The following is a 24,200-nucleotide window of genomic DNA, read 5'->3' as shown; positions in this document are numbered from 1 at the left end:
CTTTCATTAAACAGCTTATTCATGTACACAATTGCAGGGAGAATGAAGATTATTCCTATATTGCCAAAGGGAGTTCGTTGCTCTGGGCAGAGGGGTCCTGGGAGACCGAATTTGCGGGCTCCCTCGCCATCTTGGAGGGAGGAACCAGGAGGTGGAGACGGTTTTAAGGAACGATTGGCCTAACTGAGGAGAATCCTCGAGAGGATTAAAAAGTGTGGAAAGAAGATGAAGGTTCTCTGTTGCTCCATTTGATATTTTTCCCACACTTTCAGAAGTGGAATGTCTAGGTTCTTCAGAGGTAGGAGGAAATAAAAATACAAGTCCCCCTCTAATTTTCTCTTCGCACTTTGTCTGGAGCCCCAATTCATTCAAAGACAAGAATGGCCTGGGAGTTCAGGAAATAGTGCTCGTGGTTTGTTCAGTATTCATTAATTCTTGAGATATTTTGAGCACCTGTAAAGAGGGACCATGGGGACAAAAACCCCACAGCCAATTTGGCAGAAGAGGAAGACAGGAAGAGACTTGTTCCATGAGGAGCTGTGCCAGACCTGGACTGCCTAACCCAGGACTATTTATTTTTGAGTCAGTAACTCTATTGTTTAAAACATTAGGCCGGGCACAGTGGCTCACGCCTGTAACCACAGCACTTTGGGAGGCTGAGATAGGTGGATCACTTGAAGTCAGGAGTTTGAAACCAGCCTCGCCAAAATGGCGAAACCCGGTCTCTAATAAAAATACAAAAAAAAAAAAAAAAAAAAAAATTGGCTGGGCTTGGTGGTGGGCACCTGTAATCAGCTACTCGGGAGAGTGGCGGAGGAGAATCGCTTGAACTCAGGAGGCAGAGGTTGCAGTGAGCCAAGATCGCACCATTGCCCTCCAGCCTGGGCGACAGAGCGAGACTCCATCTCAATAAATAAATAAATAAATAAATAAATAAGCCAGCTTTTCTTTTTCCTTTTCCTTTTCCTTTTCCTTTTTCTTTTCTTTTTTTTTTTTTTTTGAGACGGAGTCTCGCTCTGTCGCCCAGGCCAGAGCGCAGTGACGCGATCTCGGCTCACCGCAAGCTCCGCCTCCTGCGTTCAGGCCATTCTCCTGCCTCAGGCTCCCAAGTAGCTGGGACTACAGGCGCCTGCCACCACTTCTGGCTATTTTTTTCTATTTTTTGAAGTAGTGGGCAGAAGGGGAGGCTGAGGCAGGAGAATGGCGTGAACCCGGGAGGCGGAGCTTGTAGTGAGCCGAGATCGCGCCACTGCACTCCAACCTGGCGACAGAGCGAGACTGCGTCTCAACAACAACAACAAAAATTACCCCTACTTCCTGACAGTATCCAAAGCACGGCAAAGCCCTACTTTCTTAAAGCCTGTCTCAAATCACCCCGCCAAAGTCTAAATTTTATAATTTTTTTTCTAACACCCTATTAGTGAGACACCCGTGGTTTCCACTGTGTGTGTTCTCCCTCACTGCAACATGTAATAAACCCAACTCCAGGTGTCTCCCTGGCGGCCTTTGGTGAGAGTGCGTTGGCACCCATCAGTTTTATGTATTTGTCTGTCTCCCTGCACTGCTCCACTTCTGTATCTTTGGTACCAATTACAGAAACAGAACTTGGCTGTGCATTCAACAAATATTTGTGAAATGAATGAATGAATGAACAAATCAATAAAGTCAGCTTTGCCCACAAGAAAGCAAAAGGCTACATTCCTGAGCAGGGCAGGCCAAGAAAGCAACAAATCTTGCCATATGCCTGGCTTCCAGAAAGGTTGGATTAGCATAGCTGGAATAAAGCAGGCTATTTTCTTTCAGGGCAACATGCTGCCTTTCTTGGCAGGCTTATAAGCCGATCCACTTGGTGTATACTCTCTTCTTCCACCCTCTCCTTATATTACCAAGCAAAGCCTGGCATGAGTGGGAGTTTTAAAATTAGGTCAGCCACATTTCATCTGGGAAGCACTCTTAATCTGTTAGGATTCATGCTGGATTCTTCTACCACCTTCATCAACAATAAGAGTTTCCTGATTTATACTCAGGGCAACAGTGAATAATGAATCAGTAAATTCTTTCATGTCTTCTTTTTTTGTCAAGTCACATTTTCTTCTACCGTGTGACCATATCTCTCAGTATTTCCCACTTTGAAAGCCAAAAAAAATAGTAAAATATGTTTGGTCTACTTAACCGAGAAAATCCCATTGGTGTTCAACATTGAAGCTTTTGCTCACACCCTCTCACAGGTCACTTCATTGGTTGCATTTGAGATCTAATCCAATCACTTCTGATCTTCATGTGAGTGTCATCAAGTCGTTATAGATTAGAGGCATTCTCACTTAAAGAAAAAAATAGGTCACTTTTCTAAATGGAACAATTTCCTTTAGATGAAGATTCTATAAATAATAAACTTTTTTTTTTTTTTGAGACAGAGTCTCGCTCTGTCGCCCAGGCTGGAGTGTAGTGGCACGACCTCAGTTCACTGCAAGCTCCACCTGGGTTCATGCCATTCTCCTGCTTCAGCCTCCAGAGTAGCTGGGACTACAGGCGCCCGCCACCAAGCCCGACTAACTTTTTGTAGTTTGTTTAGTAGAGAGGGGGTTTCACCGTGTTAGCTAGGACGGTCTTGATCTCCTGATCTTGTGATCCACCCGCCTCGGCCTCCCAAAGTGCTGGGATTACAAGCATGAGCCACCGCGCCCGGCCAATAATAAACTTTTTGATAGTCCTGCTCAAAACTATTCTGGATGTTTCACTACCTTCCATCATTTATATATTATAGCTCTGCCAAAGCCTGCCTCCAGTTGTGTTGGTTCCGGAAAAAAAAAAAAAAAGCCCTTCTTTAAGCATTTAAAACATTCTTTCACTGGTGAGAATTTCTACTTTGATTTAGTTCTCTAGTCTGTTAATTTTGGCTTGTGATATTGTGAGCATGGGCTGACAAATTGTGATGATGGCCTTGTATGGGGTAGAACCTAGTCTATTGATTGTTAAATAGGCTTCTTGCCCATGGTTCACATCCTTTTACTCTTCCCTATGGATAAAGCTATTGGCTCTTATTCCTCATGTGGTGCATCTGACGCCCACCATCATCTAGTCCAAACCATCATCACCTTTTTCTGGACCACTGCAAGGTTCTCATAAGGGTGGAGCCTGAATTCAATCCCACTGATATCTGACTCAAGGTTTTCATTCTTTCCACATCTCTAAATGTTGTTAAAATATTTTACATGCTACAGCTAGATCAAGAAATTATTAATACAAGTCCTAGCTACTTGGAAGGCTGAGGCAGGAGGATTGCTTGAGACCAGCAGTTCCAGGCTGCGGTACACTATGATCACACCTGTAAATAGCCACTGCATTCCAGGCTGGGTAACCAAAGAAGACCCTGTTTTTGTTGTTGCTGTTGTTGTTTTAAAATGACAGACAAGTAAACAACAACAAGACCAACTTCTCTTTGGCCATTGTCCATTCACAAAATAGCCTGCAACTCTCCGATAACTGATTTACAATGTGTCTGTAATGCTGGAAGCCCTTCGCTACAAAATAAAAGCAGGGACAGCTGTGAGCCTCTCACCTTCATCACTGAAAGGAGGGAGAAGGGAAGGCAGATACAGTTTATTGCTTGGTAATAGCCATTAACCCTTTTTACTCGTACCTCTATTAGCACATATCGAACCATATATCACATCCCTTCACTTTCGTATCCCCTTTACCCAGGCTATCAGGAAAAAAATGAATGAGAGGAAAAAATGAGAGAGATAAAAGCCAGTGGGTGAAGAAAGTGCTGGAAGAAGTGTGGGATCTGGGGAGAAACACAGGAAGAGTGTGCAATATGCCACCACCTAAACTTAGAAGGACGATTTGGATGCTGGAAGACAGGTTTAAAGGGGGGCGTTCAAGCCTTTCTCACTGGCTCCCTCCTTACCTATGTTACTTTTCAATTTAATTGTGAGAAGAGAGTGTAAGCATCAAAACAAGCTAGCAGAAATGGTCTCCACAGCCATCACTAACAAGATCTACAGATATGTGAAATTCCCACACCGTGGGGACTGACTTGGATTGTGGGGCTGGTGGGTGACTGGGAGGAGGGAATCTTGGTGGGCAACGAATTAAGGGGAGGTGTGGGCGGGAGCGGGGTCTCAATACACCCGGCTCCTTGGCTCTGGGGCTGCCTTAACTGTGTGCCATAGTGATAGTCTCCACTTCCATCAAAACTCAGCTTTACTCCTCTTCTGTTTTGCAATTAGTTTAGTTTTCACTGTACAACTGAACACAGTCTCTGGAACAGATTGACTATTGATTACAGTAAGTAGATGATTGAACCACCCACTCCATGCAGGTGTCAGGATGGCCGAGTGGTCTAAGGCACCAGACTCAAGCTTAGGCTTCCCCCTCTGGGGGTTCGGATCTCCAAATGGAGGCATGGGTTTGAATCCCACTTCCGACATACCTATTTTGCATACGCCACAGATTCAAGATCTGCAACTTCTCATGTTAACTGTTTTACTACCCTACTCTTTTTAAAAAATTCTTTGGCAGGCGCACCAAATGTTGCTCTTCCCCACTTTCTTCATTAGAACATTGCCCTTCTTTCAGCTCTTTTTGGACTAGTGTGGTTTAGAAATCCTTTCCCTCTTTCTTCTTTCCTCTGTCCTTTCAATAAAAATTACATATTTACAAATTTCTACATGGAATAATAGTAATAGCTCAGTCCTAAAATCCAGGCCTTAAAATATAGATAAGGAGAGGGCTATTCGTTCCTATTTTCAGACCTTTAACTTCTCTGTGAGAGTAAGTGGCAGGCATTTTGAGCATTCTTCCATATTTCTGCATGTCGTTCCTTCTCCATTGTTCTCACCAGAGCTGCTTCTTTTTCTTCACCTGCTGGCCTTCTTCTTTCATTCCTCATATACCTTCTCCCCATCACTTTACTCACTGGCTTTTATCTCTCTCATTTTTTCCTCTCATTCATTTCTTCTTGATAGCCTAATTGTATAGTGGGTGAAGTAAAGAGATGGGATGTGATACATTCTATGGCTTAAGATAAGAGAGATGTGAGAGTCAGAAGAACAAGAACAGTGGTTCTCAACTAGGAGTGATTTTGCCAAAGTCTAGAGATATTTCTGGTTGTCACACTGGGGAAGGGTGCTACTTGCATCTAGTGATTAGTTATCAGTGATGCTGCTAAACATTCTACAGTGCATGGAACAGCATCTGCAACCAACTAAGAATTCTCTAGCCTAAAATGTCAATAGTGCTGAGATTGAGAAACCCTGGATTAGGAAGAACCTCTCCCTTTGTTTTGTAATCACTATTGAGTAATAAGTCATGTGTTAGTTTCCTTTTGCTATTGCAACAAATTACCACAAACTTGGTGACTTAACACAAATTTATTCTCATACAGTCAGAAGTCTAAGATCAAGCAGGACTTTGTTCCTCCTGAGGCTTCAAAAGAGAATCTGTTTCCTTGCCTTTTCCAGCTCTTAGCAGCCACCTGTATCCCTTGATTCAAGGGATACAGTCCTCCATTTTCTTTTTCCTTTCTTTTCTTTTTTTTCTTTTTTTTTTTTTTTTTTTTTTTTTTGAGACATAGTCTCGCACTGCTGCCCAGGCTGGAGTGCAATGGTATGATCTTGGCTCACTGCAACCTCTGTCTCCGAGGTTCAAGTGATTCTCCTTGCCTCAGCCTCCCAAGTAGCTGGGATTACAGGTGTCTGCCACCACGCCCAGCTAAATTTTTTGTATTTTTAGTAGAGATGGGATTTCTCCATGTTGGCCAGGCTGGTCTCAAACTCCTGACCACCATGGCTTCCTAAAGTGCTGGGATTACAGATGTGAGCCACTGCACCTGGCTAGTCCTCCATTTTCAAAGCACATACATCACTCTATCCTCTGGTTGCATCATCACATATTCTTTTTCTGTCTCTTTCACTCTTGACTTCCCTTTTATAATATTGGGCCCAACTGGATCATCTGGGATACTTTTCTCATCTCAAGATCCTAAACTTAATTACTTTGCAAAATCTCTTTTGCCATGTAAGGTAACGTATTCATAGGTTTCTGGGATTAGCATGTGGACATCTGTGAGGGGCCACTATTCAGTCTATCACAAGTGGTTTCCTGACTTGATTAAGGTGAAAGATGTTCATGCACTGGTCAGTTTTCATACTTGTATTTATTAGCCCTCTAATTAGTAGCTTTCAGAGGCTTTCATTTCCCATGAAAGATAATACAAATATTACAAGCAACAATTGGCAATCGGGTATCTAATTTTACCCATTTTGTGTGTGGTTGGTGATCTGGTGGTGTTTTGTTTGCTTGGTTTTGCCTACTTAATTATATTTGTTTGTTTCTCAGATAGAATACCCAGAATATTACTTTGAAACTTTGCCTACTTAATTAAATTTGTTTCTCAGATAGAATACCCAGAATATTACTTTGAAACAATGTAAAGAAGTAATACCATGAGAACTTTGAGTCAAATATTAGGAGTTTGAATTCAAGTCCCCCAAATGAACTCCTCTAAAAGGTAAAATTTTCTTGTTCCTAGAAATGTCATCAAATTCCAGTAGCTGACAATTTCAAGTATTCCTGCCCTACTTCATATTACCCTAGTCCAACATGATCTATGTTGTTATGAGTCAGCCAATGTTTTCTGTAAAAAGACCAGATGGGTCAAGAGGAAAACTCAAGGATATTCTGTAAGTTTTAAATTGTAAGAGAAAAAACAACATTTGTTTGTTTGTTTGTTTGTTTGTTTGTTTTGAGATGGAGTCTCACTCTGTAGGCCAGGCTGGAGTGCAATAGTGCAATCTCAGCTCACTGCAACCTCTGCCTCCCAGGTTCAAGTGATTCTCCTACCTCAGCCTCCTGAGTAGCTGAGGTTACAGGCACCCGCCATCAAGCCGGGTTATTTTTTTTATTTTTTAAAGACAGGGTTTCACCATGTTGGCCAGGTTGGTCTTGAACTCCTGACCTCAGGTGATCCACCTGCCTTGCCCTCCGGAATTGCTAGGATTACAGGCGTGAGCCACCACACTCAGCTGAGAAAACAACATTTTTAACAAAATTCAAAATATAACTATAGAATTGAGCAAATTTTTTTCTAGTATAGGCCCACTAATGAAAAGAATGAAATTTTTTAGAGGGAATAATGTTTCAGTTACTTGAAATTCTAAGTCAGCATTCCCTATTATCAAGTAAACTAAGCAGTATTGGTAATATCTATCCACACATCAAGAGCCGGGGGAAGTCATTCAAAGGCATTTGCCTTTGTTGTAATTGACTACTAACATTACTCACAATGTTTTCAGCTCTTAGCAGAGTTCTGTTCTGAAGGTTGGCTGTTCAGATTTCTATTGGAACTAACTCACAGAATAGAGTTGCTTTCTCTTCTCTCCTTTCCATCTTATTTCCAACCAAATTTTAGTTTCTCACTGTTTGCTTTGGTTCAGTTAAATAATCATAGGCACAGAATGTTTGTCATTCTTAAATAATACTTTTTATCTTAGTTATTAGAGATTGTACAGTGAAGCTAAATTCTGCAGTATTGCTCCGTACTCCTTCAAATTTTTAGTTATATCATCTCAATATTGTCAGAGCATATACCATTTCCATTTTCTTCAGTTACTCTTATCTTTCTCACTGTTTTGGTGATCTGCAGTTTAATACATTCAGTGCCCCATGTTAATTGTTTTGCTCCAATTTCCCCAGTCATTTTAACTGTTTGTTTGTTTGCCTAGAATAATACTTTGTGTAGTTGTTTATTGAAGGAAAGTCTATGTGATCAATATATCCTGACTTCTTGCATTTTTAAGTGGTTTATCCAGAATATTTGACTTAAAAATGCAGCTTTCTGAATATATACAACCCCTTATTCACCCTATATTTCCTTGAGTGTATGGTAGGTGTTACTCTACTGTCTTCAGGCATTTGATGCTGTTGTAGAGAAATCAGATGCCAACATGATTTTCTTTCCCCTAGCGTTGACTTGACCTTTGTAGCTGCTACCCAAATATTTTTTTTATTTTCAAAGTCAAATAACAGTACTAGAAATTATCCTATTTGAGATCAATTTTCTCTGGTATGCTTTGTGATCTTTCAGTAGATATATTCAAATTTTCTTTTAGATTATAAATATTTTCTCATGTAATGCAAATTCTGCACTGTTTCAATAATTCTTATTTTGGAGGGGGGAATTCCACTTATGTGGGTTTGTTGTTGTTGTTGTTTCGAGACAGAGTCTCACTCTGTCGCCCAGGCTGGAGTGCAGTGGCAAGATCTTGGCTCATGCAACCTCCACCTCCCGGGTTCAAGCAATGCTCCTGCCTCAGCCTCCCAAGCAGCTGGGATTACAGGCGTACACCATCATGCTCAGCCAATTTTTGTATTTCTAGTAGAGACAGAGTTTCACCATTATGACCAGGCTGGTCTCAAACTCCCGGCCTCATGTGATTTGCCGGCCTTGGCCTCTCAAAGTGCTAGGATTACAGATGTGAGCCACCATGTCCCTCCACACATCTGTGTATTTTTAAAATCTCCCTTGCCTATATTCTGCATTAGCAGTTGGCAAAATTTTTCTGTAAAAGATCAGATAGTAAATATTTTAGGCTTTGCAGGCCATATGGTCTGCAGCTACTCAACTCTGGCACTGAGAAGGGTAGTATGAAAGCAGCAACATATAATATAATGGTACATGAATGAGTATGACTGTGCTCCAAAAACCTTTATTCAAATAAAGCCTAATTTGAATTTTAAACTGAAAATAAATTTCATATCATTGTTTATATGTTATAAAGTTGTTTTCATTTTTTGAGCCATTTAAAAATAGAAAAAACATTCTTAGTTCAAGGCCACACAAGAATAGGTGGTAGGCTTGATTTGGTCCATAGCTGTAGAGCATCAACACCTGCTCTATATCTATAATTATTTTTATAATTAGTTTGATTATATTTTTGTTGTTCTTCTATTTTTCATGTCTATTCTCACTATCCACTTATATGCTATCAGTGGTACCCGCTTTGTGCTTTTTGTAATTTTAGTCTTCAATCTTGAATATTTTTTTCTTTTGTCTCTATGAGTTCTGTATTTTTCTGTTTCACAGTCTTTATTTTTCTTGTCATGAAATATTTATTTCTGGCAATGTATTTCCTGAATTCTTGTGTTTCTGCTTTGTGTTTTTTTCTTTATAGCCATTATTGTTTCTGTTTAACCCAAAAGTATCTGAGACAGGTCTCAATCAATTTACAAAGTTTATTTTGCCAAGATTAAGGACACACCCGTGACACAGCCTCAGGAGGTCCTGAGGACATGTGCCCAAAGTAGTCGGAGTACAGCTTGCTTATTTATTGATTGATGGATTGATTGAGAAGGAGTTTTTGCTCTTGTTGCCCAGGCTGGAGTGCAATGGCGCGATCTCGGCTCACCACAACCTCTGCCTCCCTGATTCAAGAGATTATCCTGCCTCAGCCTCCCAAGTAGCTGAGATGACAGGCATATGCCACCATGCCCGGCTAATTGTTTGTTTGTTTTTTTTTTGTATTTTTAATAGAGACAGAATTTCTCCATATTCATCAGGCTGGTCTCGAACTCCTGATCTCAGGTGATCTGCCCACCTCAGCCTCCCAAAGTGCTGGGATTACAGGCGTGAGCCACTGCGCCCGGCCGTACAGCTTGCTTTTATACGTTTTAGGGAGACATAATGTTACCGGAAAGGAGTCCCAATCCAGACCCAAGAGAGGATTCTTGGATCTTGTGTAGTAAGGAATTCTGGGAGAGTCCGTAGAGTAAAAAGCAAGTTTTTTAAGAAAGTAAAGGAATAAAGAATGGCTACTCTATAGGCAGAGCAGCAGCATAGGCTGCTCTGCAGCTTATTCTTATAGTAATTTCTTGATCATATGCTAAACAAGGGGTGGATTATTCCATGAATTTTCCTGGAAATGGGTGGGCAATTACCGGAACTGAGGGTTCCTCAGATCATACAGACCGTATAGGATAACTTCCAGAGGTTGCCATGGCATTTGTAAACTCATGGTGCTGGTGGGAGTATCTTTTTGCATGCTAATAAGTTATAATTAGCCTATAATGAGCAGTGAGAACGACCAGAGGTCACTCTGGTCACCATCTTGGTTTTGGTAGGTTTTGGCCAGCTTCTTTATCACATCCTTTTATCAGTGAGGTCTTTGTGACCTGTACCGTGTCGTGACTTCCTCTCTCATCCTGTGACTAAGAATGCCTGAACCTCCTGGAAATGCAGCCCAGTAGGTCTCAGCCTTATTTCACCCAGCCCCTTCAAGGTGGAGTCGCCGTTGTTCCAGTGCCTCTGACAATGAGCCATCAATCAGTATGTGTAAGATGTACATTGGTTCGGTGTGATAAGGCAGGACAACTCAAAGTAGGGGCTTCAAGGTTAGAAGTCCATAAGAGACAAAGGTTGCATTCTTTTGAGACCTTGAAAACACAATTTAGTCTGGCTCCTTGAATCTGCATTTTTACGTAAACAATAGGGCAGAGGAAGCAATCTGATACACATGTGTCTCAGGTGAGCCTCAGAGGGATGACTTTGAGTTCTCTCTGTTCTTTGTCCACAAGGAATTTCCTTGTGGGCAAATTGTGAGGGAGGTATGTAACTTCTTATTTTCATACCTATCTTATTCAGGAATAAAATGGGAGGCAGGTTTGCTTGACATAGTTCCCAGCTTGACTTTTCCCTCGGTTTTGTAATTTTTGGGATCCTGGTATTTATTTTCCTTTCATACCTCCTTATAATATTTTTAATAAATTAATCATGAATTATGTTATTTTATATTCTTCTTTGTAGCCATATTTTTGGGCAAACTTGTATATAGAAAGATTAGATTGCAAGTTTTATATTTATTTTTATTTCAGCTATCTGTGGATACCAGCATACTTATTTTGTGTGTGTGTGATGCAGTCTCACTCTGTCATCCATGCTGGAGTGCAATGGTGCCACCTTGGCTCACGGCCACCCCCACGTCCTGGGTTCAAGTGATTCTCTTGCCTCAGCCTCCCAGTAGCTGGGATTACAGATGTGCACCACCACACCTGGCTAATTTTTGTGTTTTTAGTAGAAATCAGGTTTCACTATGTTGGCCAGGCTGGTCTTGAACTCCTGACCTCAGATGATCCTCTGGCCTCAACCTCCCAGAGTTGAGATTACAGGTGTGAGCCACTGTGCCTGGCCCAGCATACTTCATTTTCTCTTCAGATATAAGTGAGACAGATTTTCCTGAACTAGTAGCATAGGCGCCTGTGAGAGCAGAGAAGGCAGGGTAACTTTGTAGACTTCAGATGTCAAAGATTCTCTATTGTGTTGTTTCAATAAAAGCCTGAGGTTGGCACCTCTGCAATCATGCTTCTCTTGGCTTTCAAAACCTAGCCCAGGTCTGGAGGGTTTTTGCCCACAGCTCTGAAATACTTAGACTTCTTTTCATGGACAAAAGTAATGAATGGTATTGTCTTGATGTTTCAAGACAAAGCACCAATTCAAACACAAGCTTTTTTTTTTTTTTTTTTTAGATAGAGTGGAGTCTGGCTCTGTTGCCCAGGCTGGAGTGCAGTGGCATGATCTTGGTTCACTGCAACCTCCGCCTCCTGGGTTCAAGCAATTCCCCTGCCTCGGGCTCCCAAATAGCTGGGATTACAGGTGCGTACCACCACGCCCAGCTAATTTTTGTGTTTTTAGTAGAAACGGGGTTTCACCATGTTAGCTAGGGTGGTCTCGAACTCCTGACCTCAGGTGATCCACCCGCCTCGGCCTCCCAAAGTGCTGGGATTACAGGTGTGAGCCACTGCGCCCGGTTACACAAGCACTTTCTAAACTTTCCTACCCTCCTTCAGCCGTGACATTGTCTGGTATCATCTCAGTTCTATTTGCAGAAATTTCAGCTCAGGATTGGTTCTCTCCTTATAGCAGAGAGAGGCAGCTCAATACTTCTGAAGCCTGCTCCCTATCAGATTCCTCTGCGTTTCCTCTTCTCTGGGAAATAACTCGATTTGACTGCTATTTGGTTTCCTAGGCATGCATGGTGAAATTATTAGGCGTTTAAGGTTGTATATTCTCTATTTTGTTCCTATGTAAAAGTTGTTTGTGCTCTTTATGATATTCCGCTGGGGTATCTGAAAGATTTCAAACTAAGCGGCTGCCACGCCCCTCCCAGCTACTGTCCTTGGACCGGGGCTAGCCGGGCTTCTGCTCTTGCCCCTCGCCGCAGCGAGCGCAGCGTTTTGGAACACTTTCCTCGAAATTCCAAGTCTGAGACTCTAGTCTTTAGCACAGCCCTGGCATGGGGGTGGCGACCCGATCCGAGAAAGAGGCCCAGCGCGTGGGTCGCTCCTGTTGACGGGTGTGGCATTTCTTACATGGGATCGTGAGAAATTCGGCCGTCAAAACGGAACTGACGCACTAATCTGGGGTGATCTTCACTCAAATCAGACACGATTTGGGTCTCTGGCTACCGATGGGCCACCGCCAATTCTTAACCTTCATCCACAGTGTGGATTCATGCGGCGGCTCTCACCACCGGTGACACCTCGAGGCCACCTCGGGTCTGCACCAGACAGCAAAGGGGGAGCAGTAGCAGGAGTCCTTTACCGTGTGCTCTATCCCTACTTCCGCTGCTGGCCCCACAGCAGTCGCCCATCCTCGCGGCTGGCTCCACACCTAGTGTCCGGTTGTCCTCAGGGAGGGGCAACACCTCTCTCTCTCGAGGACTCTTGAGACCGTTGCCTCACAACGCCAACAGGCCCATATGACTGATGTCCCCTCTTGACTCTAATCAATGTGATGACATCATTCTAGACAAGGGCAGACTTTCCTTGCTTGAATAGAACCACTCTACTAACTCCACCTGCAAGACCTTTGCCCTCTAGTGGCCGTGTATGGAATGCAGCGTGTAATGCAATCAACAACGGAAAGAAATCACATTTTAAGAATGTAAAACTTTGTTCTTCTTTTTCGCATTAAAATTCTGACAAGAGATAAATGTAACCCGACCAGAAAAATGAATTGTTGTTCACATTATCCTGCATATTCTGGGTAAGACTTGCCTTAGTGGTCGTTAACAAAGCACAGTAACAACCTTTCCGAGAGTCACTGTAAACTGGTATTTATTGGTAACCGATGGGCACACTCCTGCACTGGAGGTCACATTTCCTTTTAAGGCAGCCCTCGAGACTCTATACTTCTAGGTTCAAGTAATTAAACTATCCCCATGCCTTTTCTTATACAAGGGCGATATCCCTACTATTACTTGTCTTGGAGAACTATTCCTGAGGGTTTTTTCCTACCTTATAACATCTTTGTAAGTATTCCCAACATTAAAAATAAAAACTAATGCATTCTGTATGTCCCACTAGAAGTTCCTCTAGTATCCTTGTAGTAGTTCAAAATGTACAGTATTACTAGAAGGTTTGCTGGGAAATATATAAGCTGCACTGTCCCCTGATTTCTCAAGTCACCCTAGGTAGATGCCAACAAAATTAACATTTGTTTTTCTTACTGGATTTACAGACTTGTAATTTCATAAATAATATGCATAACTGATATTATTGATTAATTGATTTAGGCAATTAATTAATTTAGATAATTTAGGCCAAACTGGCAGAGATCTGAGAGAGGATGAGGGAAAAGTGCTAATCTCATCCAGGAATGGCCTCACAGACATACCCAGAAATAATGCTTAATCTGGGTACCCTGTGGTTCATGCAAGGTGTCTCATAAAATTAACAATCACAGATACATACTATGAGGTACTGATTTTGGCATTTAAATGTTATATAAATAAAGTAATCATTGTGGAAAAAGTCAGAAATTGAATGATACGTACATAAAATATAATTTATAGAATATAAAAAGACATGTACCAAATATCATTACATACTCTTCTAGAAAACATTGTCATAAATTGTAAACATTTAATTCATTAGACTAGTTTCCTATGAAAAAGAATGACATAGGGAATCGGCTATGTAGATAAAAAGAAATTAATCAATTGATTAAGATGGTCTTAGATTAAGTAATCAAAAAAATTAACAAAATACTATGAGATATTCAAAATAATTGATGATCTCTGTGGTGCTTCTTTTTTTCTTTTAAACAATCTTGCTTTGTTGCCTAGTCTCGAGTGGTGCAGTGGCACAATCTCGGCTCACTGCAACCTCTGCCTCCCAGATTCAAGCAATTCTTATGCCTCCCAAGTACCTGGGATTATAAGCATGTGCCATCACGACCAACTAATTTTTGTATTTTTAGTGGAGACATTGTTTCACCATGGTGCCCAAGCAGGTCTCCTGAGCTCAAGCAATCCAATAGCCTCAGCCTCCCAAAGTGCTGGGATTACAAGCGTGAGCCACCTCACCCGGCCCGTGGTGCATTTTTTGAAAATGAAAATTCTGCTTCCACTCATGAAAAATGAATTGCTAAGAGAATTGTCCTCTGGCTATAAAAAACTAGAAAAATAGAAAAAATATCTAATACAGTCTTAGATAACAGTGTTTTGGAAACAGGCAATGCCAGCTTGTAACACTTGAGAGACGAGAAACAGAAAATGTGAACCTGGTGATTACATCAGTCAAGAGAATTTTGAAGAAGGAAAAGATAGTGGCATTTACCACACTAAGTATCATGTCTTACTAGAAGTCTTAATACATTCAGAGCATGCATTGTTGGTGCAAGGATAAACAAAATGTCATATAATAGAGAGCTCAGAAATCATCTGCACATATGCGTAAATTTAATACATGATAAAGGTGGCATTGCAGCTGGAGTAAGAGAGTATCATTTACTGAGAAATGTATACAGGAATAAATAGGGGTAAGAAGCTGTGAATCTCTCACACCCTGTTTCATTGCCTGACCTGACTAGAGGTAATTTATGTCATAAGAAAAGGGGTATGTACTGGATAATAAATATTCTACATATGGTCAATCATGACATTAACTGATCTTAGTGAAAGGGTACGTCATTGCCAAATTGTTGTGCAAAGTAAGGGGAAAATTCACCATGTCAAATGGCATGTTTATTTTTATTTATTTATTTATTTATTTATTTATTTATTTATTTATTTAGAGACGGAGTCTCGCTCTGTCGTCCAGGCTGGAGTGTAGTGGCGCGATCTCGGCTCAATGCAAGCTCCGCCTCCCAGGTTCATGCCATTCTCCTGCCTCAGCCTCTCGAGTAGCTGGGACTACAGGCGCCTGCCACTTTTTGTATTTTTAGTAGAGACAGGGTTTCACCCTGTTAGCCAGGATGGGCTCGATCTCCTGACCTCGTCATCCACCCGCCTTGGCCTCTCAAAATGCTGGGATTACAGGCGTGAGCCACCGCGCCCGGCTAGGCATGGTTTTTAAAAAGGGCTTTATTGGGGGATTTATTTTGCTAAGCAAGCAAAGGCAGAGGTTGATCAATTCTCTCTTTATTTCACATGGAAGCATGCCAGGCACAGGCATTACTGGAAATACAGCAGGTCTGTAGTCGACAAGAAGGTATCTTCCCTCTATTTCTCACCCTCCACAAACAGAAGAGCCTTTTCCCAGACCTTCAGTGAGAGTGGGCCAGACCGCCTGATGGCAGGCAATCTGGATTTAAGGTGTGACGTGTTTGTAATATAATGGTACAATCCATGCTGTGGAATATTATGTAATTTATATAAAGAATTATATAACACTATATATATTAAATGATATCACTACAAAGATGAGTGGAGATATACATCTATATGTATATATATAATGTGTGTATACATATATGCATATATATGCATCTTCCCAGAAATATATTACGTATTATTAATGTTAACATACATATAGAATTTCTGGGAAGACACACAGGATACTTGAAACTAGGCACCAGTGGAGGGAATTAAGAAAGTAGTGTTCTAGGATGAAAAGGAGACATTTTCCAGCTCTATGTGTACAATTGAGTGGGGGGAGGACTTTTACCGATCTTTGTTTTGGATCAAAATCAGTGCTAGACATCCTCATCCATAATATTTCATTTAAAAGCGAATTTAATTTTAATTAATTTCTTAGAGCTGAAATATTTGCACTACCAACGATCACTTATTGAGGTTGACGATGAGATGAAGAGCAGACTTGAGGCTTGAGTTTTCACCAGCTAGAAAACTGGCGTGTTTCCAAATGGACAGAATTCTTACAGGCACAGTTTAGAACATCTGCCAGTAATTCTCAAGCAGAGGCTGGGAAAACAATAAGTTTATCTGCCCCAGAAAGTTGTTTTTCATAAGGAAGAAACAGTTACTAGTATTCATTTTAATATCCAACTTGTTTTATTTTCCCTTTGATTTGGTCATCTAGTGACTGTAGACGTCTATACATGGCAATGTTTCTGAAGAAGCTCCTCAGATGTTAACACTAAAAGCAGAAAATGAATTACAGGAAAATGGGATTCGCTGATTGGAGAAAACGTCCAATTAATTAATATGAGGAGAAATTACTTGCGCAAGTATCCACTCAAATCACAAAACGCAAGATCCGACTCTGGCGGGACTCGAACCCGCAACCTTTGAATCTCTCGAGTCAGGCTAGAAGTCCAATGCGCTATCCATTGCGCCACAGAGCCTGCTTGCGCGTCGCCTTTCGCCCTAAGGTTACTAACTAATTTGACTACTCAAGTAATACGTTTCCTGAAAACATTCTGCTCCAGTCACCGTGAGAGTTCAATAAACACAAAAATGAGACAACACAAGGGGTACACACAATCCCTGACACGGAGGAGTTACTAAGCCTTTCAACAACTATTTTCACTTTTGCCATGAGATAACGAATAATTTAGCGAGACTACGTCTCAAAAAAAAAAAAAAAAAAAAGCGAGACTCCGTCTCAAGAATAATTGGAGAGCTTCCGGACAGCTGAACACGTGGAGGTTTCTGGAGGGTGGCAGACCCAGGGAGTGCTTGGAAGCTCGGCGCCCCTTCTCCCATACCTTGCCCTGCGTGCCTCTTCATTTGAATCCTTTGCGATATCCTTTATAATAAACCAGTAAACCCTATAGCCTGAAGCCCGCAACATGGGAGGTGCAGGTGGCTTGCTCTGAGGATGTGGACTTGCCCTGCACGGTCCCCTGGGAACCGTAGATGCCCTACATGGTCTCCTGGATCAAGCTATTGGAAGGCGGTGAAGAGAGGGTGGAGGCACCCCAGAAAGATCTGCGCCTCAGAGGACAGAAGGGCCAAAATGGCTCTTCCGGGGTCCAGTGAAAGATCCTATTCCCTGAAGATCAGAAGCACTACTAGCTGCAACCCGTGAACATACAAGTGCACTCTGCAGGCACCGGAAGGGCAGAGAAACCTAAGTGGAGGGGCGATCCTGAGAGTGACAGGATGTCCTAAACGCCGAAGGTAATTTTAAGAAATACAAAGCTGGAGCAGGGCACGGTGGCTCACGCCTGTAATCCCAGCACTTTGGGAGGCCGAGGCGGGAGGATCACGAGGTCAGGAGTTTGAGACCAGCCTGGCCAACATGGTGAAACCCCATCTTTACTGAAAATACAAAATTAGCCAGGCATGGTGGTGCGCCCCTGTAGATCCAGCTACTCGGGAGGCTGAGACAGGAGATTCGCTTGAACCAGGGAGGCAGAGGTTGCAGTGAGCCAAGACTGCACCACTGCACTCCAGCCTAGGTGACAGAGCAAGACTATGTCTCAAAAAAAAAAAAAGAAAAAAGAAATGCAGAGTTGGGATTTTGCTGTTATTGTCTCTGGTCGTTTTCTACTCATTCTCACTTGTAAGTTTACATGACTACAGAGTATTTACCCAGAGTTTTCTAAACCCGTCATGGAATAAGCTTTTCTCCCAGTTACCTCCCTAAATAAGTATTTGGGGTCAGTAACTCTTTGCAAGACAGAACTGGTATGAGCAGGATTTCTACAAATTGTTTCTCCTAAAGCTGAGGACTCAGTGGTGTGTCTGTCACACTGGAGGAGAGAATGAGTTCTACACTGAAGAAGTGTGAAGTCCTTCATCTGAGTGAAAACACCGGAAGTGGATCATCCCACCCCATTTTCTTTGAGCAGGCCTTGAAAACCATCACATGACCACATAGCATGGAGTCACCACGACTTCTCCATGGCTATCTTTTTAGCGATTTATGCAGCTATCTGGTCATATAAAAGCTATGGTGAGATGAAGCTGGAAAAGGGTCTTGGGAAATACGAATGCCCCCAGCTGGCCCCGTGACAGACTCCTGAGGACAGCTGTCATCTTCTACATCTGGGGAACATCTTTTTTAGTTTACTGTTTTATTGTACCAGCCCAGATACTTTATGTCTGGGAAAAATTGACAGATCAAGCTGGAAGACAGTGGGAAATATTTAGCAAATAATTTTCTGGTGTGAGGGTCCTGCTATTACTAAGGAATATTCTGTTTCTGTGTACAAAGAAATAACAGTTCAATGGATTATTCCCCAGCAGGACTGGGGAATTATTCCAGCAAGATTATTCTCCAGCAGTGTGTTTTCATCTGGGAAAGACATCCATAAACAAGCAATAAAGAAGAGTGCCACAATTATTTTTGTATCTTTATGTACTTGTCAAAAAAGGGTTTGTATTTTTCTCCTTTTGAAAACTATATCTATAGTTAGATTGCATTGTGAACTGACAAGTAGCCTGGATATGGAGAGTGAGAAGTCTGAGAAGGTGACAACAGGATTAAATACCTGATTAAAATACCATACACAAGGCCGGGCGCTGTGGCTCATGCCTGTAATCCCAGCAATTTGGGAGTCCGAGGCGAGCAGATCACTTGAGGTCGGGAGTTCGAGACCAGCCTGGCCAACATGGTGAAACCCCATCTCTACTTAAAAATACAAAACTTAGCTGGGCATGGTGGTGCATGCCTATAGCTCCAGCTACTTGGGAGGCTGAGGCAGGAGGATCACTTGAACCTGGGAGGCAGAGGTTGCAGTGAGCAGAGATGGCACCACTGCACTCCAGCCTGGGCGACAGAGCCAGACACCATCTCAAACAAATAAAATATAATAGCATGAAAATGCTTTGAAAAAGTATAAAGCACTATGCAAATTTGAAACTTCCATTTTAGGGTTTTTAGAAAAAAAAATGTATATGTTAAGGTTATTAGAAAAACATAAAAATATAATTAAAAAAAGAAACTCCATTGAGTCATTATCCTCGCTATGATGGTGGTGTTCTGGGGATGAGAGGATGCCTTTCATTTCTCATGTTTTCCATCATTCCAAACAAAGAAGATCACAAAGAAGCCTTTCCCATAGTCTTCTGCAGGAATTCCTTTGGGGAAGTTAGGAGGCCAGGTCCATGGTCTGTTCTTGAAGCACCAGCCAAAAGAATTCCAAGATATGGACATACGGGAGCCACTGGCAGAAGGGACTTCACTAAATGCTGCACTGATATTTTAGCAATTGTTGGGTTTCTCTGATCAAGCTTGGGCCCTTCCCTTCTTGTTTTCCAACCACATTTTATTGCTTTAGTTGTGTGTTCATTGCCTCCACTAATATTAGGGTGTAAAAGGGATACTAAGTTCATTTTGTGTTTTTGCATGTTTCATAGCTTTCATGTTATTAAAAATGTACAAGTGGGGGAAAAAAGAATAGTTTGACCAAGGATCAAAATCCATATCTCATTTAATCTGGCCTCTCCAATTCCATGCTTGGGACAGTTGATTTCACAGAATGGAATTTGAGGAACTTCCAACATTTGACATTGGATGGTATTTTTAATACATATCCGAGTCCCGTAAGTCCCTTTCCTCTAGCTCCAGTCTAGAGTTTTCTCTCGAAAGATAAGCCCTTCTTGTTCGTTCTTTTTCATGTCTGTCTTTTTCGTTTGTGTTTAAGAACGAGTTTCGTGTGTTTTGTCAACAAGCTCACAGAGCAAACGATGACCTTGTGGCACAAATTTACTGCGTCCAGGTGGCTTTAGAACGCTCCCAGGTTTTCTAACTTGGGAATTTTCTTTTAGCAGCTGTTTGGGCTGAGATGTAAAAACACCATTTTCTTTGCTTTTCCGCCTTTCGTTGAGACAGTGTGGCCCAGCGGTACTTGCTCCGTTAGGGGAGGTCAATTAAGTTTCTTCTTGTCGTCCTGGACAGAAAGGAATGAAGTCGTTGAAGGTGACGCTCAAGCGCGGGAGAATTCAAGTTTGGCATTGTGGAACGGGCGAGCATTTGTGGTCTGAGAAACGGGAGGAGAAATGTGGAGGGAAGAGAAGAAGTCTCAGGTGATCCGCGACCCAAAGATGGCTTGGTGCAACGTGACAGAAACAAATACGACCGTCACTGGAGGGTTAGATTCCATGCCCCCAGGGCGAGATCGAATCCCAGGGTTAAGACCTTAAGGTCATTCATTCGTCCCCATACGCTACTTAACAATAGACAGTGAGGAACTTCTCTGGCCCGGTGACCTCCCAACTTTATATCGCATCCAGAAAAGAAAATACTGTAATTAATTCTGAAACCTGCAGAACGCAAAACAAAGCAAAATACGAACTCTGAACTGTTTGCAAAAACGCAAGGCAGACTTCCTCTCAAGCTTGGCGTTTGTTTGGTGGGGTCCCACGCGGGTTCAATATGCATATCGAGAAGTGTTATTTCTGTTCGGGGCCCATCTAGCCTGGATAGGGCATGATGTTCGTCCGCAACGATTGCAAGGTGTTCAAATTTTGCAAATCTAAATGTCATAAAAACTTTAAAAAGAAGCACAATCCTCGTGGACCAAAGCATTCCGGAAAGCAGCTGGTAAATAACTTACAGTGGATAATTCATTTGAATTTGAAAAACGTAGAAATGAACCTATCAAATGCCAGCGAGAGCTATGGAATAAAACTATTGATGCAATGAAGAGAGTTGAAGAGATCAAACAGAAACGCCAAGCTAAATTTAAAATGAACAGATTGAAGAAAAATAAAGAGCTACAGAAAGTTCAGGAAATCAAAGAAGTCAAGCAAAACATCCATGTTATCCCAGCCCCTCTTGCAGGCAAAGGGAAGCAGATGGAAGAGAAAATGGTACAGCAGTTACAAGAGGATGTGGACATGGAAGATGCTCCTTAAAAATTTCTGTAACCATTTCTTTTGTGTACATTTGAAAATGCCCTTTGGATACTTGGAACTGCTAAATTATTTTATTTTTTACATAAGGTCACTTAAATGAAAAGCGATTAAAATACATCTTTCCTACATTGCCATCTACATAACATCAGATATTACAGATGTTAGATTGCATCTCAGTGTTAAATCTTCACTGATAGATGTACTTAAGTAAATAATGAAAATTCTACTTGTAACTATAGAAGTGAATTGTGGATGTAAAATGGTTGTGGCATTTGGATAATGGCACTAGGCAGCATTTGTATAGTAACTAATGGCAAAAATTTATGGCTAATGATGTATAAAATAAAATATTATTTGCAGTAAAGTATTCCCTTTGTTAATGTTATAGAAGGGGGAGATACAAAAAGGAACTAACAATTTGTATGGCAGTGTCAGATATTATTTTTATTTTAGTATTTCTTGTTTTGGTTTGTTTGCATCTTAGAAGAGCATAATGACATTGTTTGATGAAGCCTAAATTATGCTGGACTGTTTTGACCTGGTTTAACCCTTCTGATAGGTAGTTGTGGATGTTGGGGGTGAGAACTGAATAATATTTGCCTGGAGTGACACTACACTCTAGAGTTTCCACTTTGGAGAATATTCAGTTCTTACTTGTGATTCCTGGTAGAACAAACTTTATTTTTCTAGCCCAGCAACGATCTAGAAGCAGAGGAATCCTAGTGCCTTTTAAAAGTTATTATGTGGTTTTCTTTTAAAAAGCTCCTGTTTTTGGAAAGTAGAATTTATGGATACAACGTATGTTCATTATTTGTACATAAAATAAAACCATTTAAAAAGTAAAAAAACAAAACAAAACAAAACAAAAAACAAAAACGCAATGCAGAAAGAAGTTTTAAACCGGAAATGAAGATTGAGCTGAGGGGAAAAGTTCTTGCATCCCTAGAGCCTCGAAGCCCAGGTTACTTATCGCAGGTTTCGGGGCACACTCGCTTCCCATTCCCCTTTCTCCTCCCGGCCGGCATCGCTTTCTCAGAACTCGGTTTCTTCCACGGACCACACTGCCCATGGAGCCCTCAATTCCTTGGAGAGACTTCAGGGAACCTAAGGAATGAGAAGATGGGAGGTAAATCTACCAGCAGCACCAGGCTGCTGAAATGTTTTCCAGCCAATTTACCGCGGTGCTGACTTGTTTCTCTTACAAATTAATTTTCAAATGAAGATAAATGAAGAGGGTGTCCTTGAGAAACGCTTAAGGTCCCTTGTACAGTCCTCTCTCAGCATTTTAACTGCCCCCCATGACAGGTATACTGAGCATTAATCCACACTCCTTTTGAGTGCCGCTGCCTCCTCGCGTCCCCAGAAGACGCTTTTGAGTGCCGCTGCCTCCTCGCGTCCCCAGAAGACGTCTTCCTTCAGTTTTCTTCACAATCTAGACTTCCTCTTCCCTCCCTCTCATAATTTATTCCCTTTATTTTTTTCTTCTGGACGAAGGAAAAGCATTGGAAGTAAATGTAAAGTGATATATATTATATGACATAGAATATGAGGTATATATAAGACTAAGAATTAGGAGAAATCTCTTTGCCTTGGTAACCACTTGGTAAACACTTCTGAGTTATAAGTGATTTCTTTTTTACTTTTTACAAGGTATTAAACCTTGGCGACAGTAAACAATTTTCATTCACTGTTCATTCTCCATTCTGTAACACAGTAGTTCTCTCTACTTAATAGCTTCAAGATGTTTGTTTTTTTTACGGGAGAGAATCCAAACACTCCAAATACTAATTGTAAATCTTTTAGTACAGACGATTTTCTGTGTGGGCAAACTCTCAAAAGGTGGAGATTTTTTCTTGTTTTATTTGTCTATAATATTTGGTTTGGCAGTAAACTACTATAGCTAGTATAAAATATGCATAAAATACTATTAAAGGCAGAGTAGAATCATGGTGATTGGGGTGGGGGCATTGGCTGCCGGATATAGATAGGTACAATTCAGACTCGTTCCCTACCAGCTGCTTGATGTTCAAGTTTATTTCGTTTCCTTAGGCCTCATTATCCTCATCCCTTCCTCATACTGTTGTTTAGTCAAATTGTTTCTTGTCCCCACGATCCTCTCCGACAACGGCTTACTTTCTGAGCCCCCCAACCCCCACACCAAAAGACTGTATCTACATCATTCTGGAGAGTGTTTTATCAGACCCTTCTCTTTCCCTCCAAGGGCACTGGTTTTCCTGAAAAGAATAGACTTGGAAGCACTACTTTGCCAAGATATGTAAAACACCAATAAAAAAGAACTTAATTCATTATCTTAGATCACCAATTTCTTTTAACTGAACATATGAGGTATGGTTCTTGCTCCTGCCACTTTAGTTATAATCAGCAATAATACAAATGTTAATATATCATGGCCAGTCTGAAAGGCTAGTTTGGTTATGTAATATTCCATCTACTTCCCAAAATTAATAAACACAATTTTGTAGAATCATCTAGATTGGGTGATCATCTCACAGAAGGATATCCTAATATATTCTCATAAACTAACATCTCATAAACTTCTAATGAAGATGCTCTTGACTGACAATAGGAAAGAAGGAGAGGGAGAGGAAAAGAGAGAGAGGGGTGCGCACACACACACACAGAGAGAGAGAGAGAGAGAGCAAGAGAGAGAGAGAGAGAGAGACTGATTTTCAAGGGACTCTGGCTGAGCCAGAGCAGTTGGCTGGCACTGGGAGCTTCTGTGACTGGGGATGTTCCATCTCTTTCCTCTCACCAGGAACGTTTCTCCCACCCTTCCTTCTTCAGAATTGAAAACCAGACAATAAGCCTCCAAATCTACTTTTGCTTTTTACTGAGTATTTTATGAAGCCCACAGAAAGGCTCTCATTCTCTAAAGTGATGGACGAGGTAGGGAGGGTACAGATTACATCAAAGAATTTCCCTCTGTGGTCTCTAGGCTGCAGAAAGGAGGCATTTGACATAATTCTTACTAACATGAAATTTGAGGCTGGGCGTGGTGGCTCACACCTGTAATCCCAGCACTTTGGGAGGCCCAGGTGGGCGGATCACGAGGTCAGGAGATAGAGACCGTCCTGGCCAACATAGTGAAACCCCGTCTCTACTAAAACTACAAAAATTAGCCGGGCGTGGTGG

The 24,200-nt window shown here is 41.6% G+C and overlaps 1 non-coding gene and 1 pseudogene across 2 annotated transcripts; one reads left to right on the top strand and one right to left on the bottom strand.

Moving 5' to 3' along the window:
• Positions 1-16,498: 16,498 nt before the first annotated feature.
• On the bottom strand, positions 16,499-16,585 carry TRNAR-UCU. The gene is given in 2 exon segments: positions 16,499-16,534; positions 16,549-16,585. It is a non-coding gene; the product is annotated as a tRNA-Arg (tRNA).
• Positions 16,586-18,973: 2,388 nt separating this feature from the next.
• LOC110742967 lies at positions 18,974-21,895 on the top strand (annotated as a pseudogene). Its single transcript, XR_002521293.2, has one exon. The product of XR_002521293.2 is annotated as a probable ribosome biogenesis protein RLP24 pseudogene (transcript).
• Positions 21,896-24,200: the final 2,305 nt, after the last annotated feature.

This window comes from Papio anubis, chromosome 6 (assembly GCF_008728515.1).
Source record: "Papio anubis isolate 15944 chromosome 6, Panubis1.0, whole genome shotgun sequence".
NCBI classification, from domain to species: Eukaryota; Metazoa; Chordata; class Mammalia; order Primates; family Cercopithecidae; genus Papio; species Papio anubis.
This window is presented reverse-complemented; position numbering and strand designations above follow the sequence as displayed.